The following is a 932-nucleotide window of genomic DNA, read 5'->3' on the forward strand; positions in this document are numbered from 1 at the left end:
GTAGTGGGCCATCTAGTCCTCTTAGATATGGTTTGAGATCAGCCAGATGCTCTGTTGACTCAGATTAGCACCAACTTTAGGAATTCCCACTCTGATCTGCACGTACTATAGTTGATATTTGAACTAGCCAATCATGTATAGCTACACCGATTCTCCTGTTCCCCAAGACCTTTTTCCTATATATAAAGCCCTAACCCCTGATCCTCAGGGTTGATTCCTCTGTCTCCTGTGTGAGATATGTGTCGACCCAGAGCTCCGATATTAAACTGCCTCGTGTGTTTGCATCAAGATCGTCTCTCGTGTTTCTGTGGGTGCACGTTTTCCTGAGACTCGAGTGGGGGTCTCCCTATGGGGGTCTTTCAGTACAAACCAAAGAGAAAGGCCTGGAACCAGTCCTATCCCATGCCACAGTCTGCTACCCACATGATCTGTAGTGAGTTCCACAATCCCTTCCTCTGCTTCAGAGTTCTGGCTCTCCAGCATGCTCTGGACAGAAATAAAATATTCTGTACAGATGATGTGCTAACCAGACTCCCTGTGCAGTTTGCACTGGGTTCAATAAACAAGCATAGGGTTTAGAAACAGTGTCAGGATAGGTCCAACATTGTACAATCCATATACACTGTCATCTTGTATGTCTTGTACAACGTAAGGGTCTTGAAATCTTGCTTCTCCTATCTCAGCCTCTCTATTAGTAGTATTGTTTATTTCATGTTTTTACACTATACTATGGTTTTCAGAACAGCTTATATATTTCAAAAGTATTTATATACCCAAAAGAAACATAGCCATTTAACTATGGAGGTGGCTTGTAAGAGAACAACAAAGAGTGAGAGTGAATGCTTTGCTTGACGTTTGTAACTTTTGTATCAAGTTTGAAGAAGAGGACTTTGTAAGTTACTCTTTCTCTGAGATGAATGCTTTTCCAAATT

Source organism: Mastomys coucha, unplaced genomic scaffold (genome assembly GCF_008632895.1).
Source record: "Mastomys coucha isolate ucsf_1 unplaced genomic scaffold, UCSF_Mcou_1 pScaffold19, whole genome shotgun sequence".
Lineage (NCBI taxonomy): Eukaryota > Metazoa > Chordata > Mammalia > Rodentia > Muridae > Mastomys > Mastomys coucha.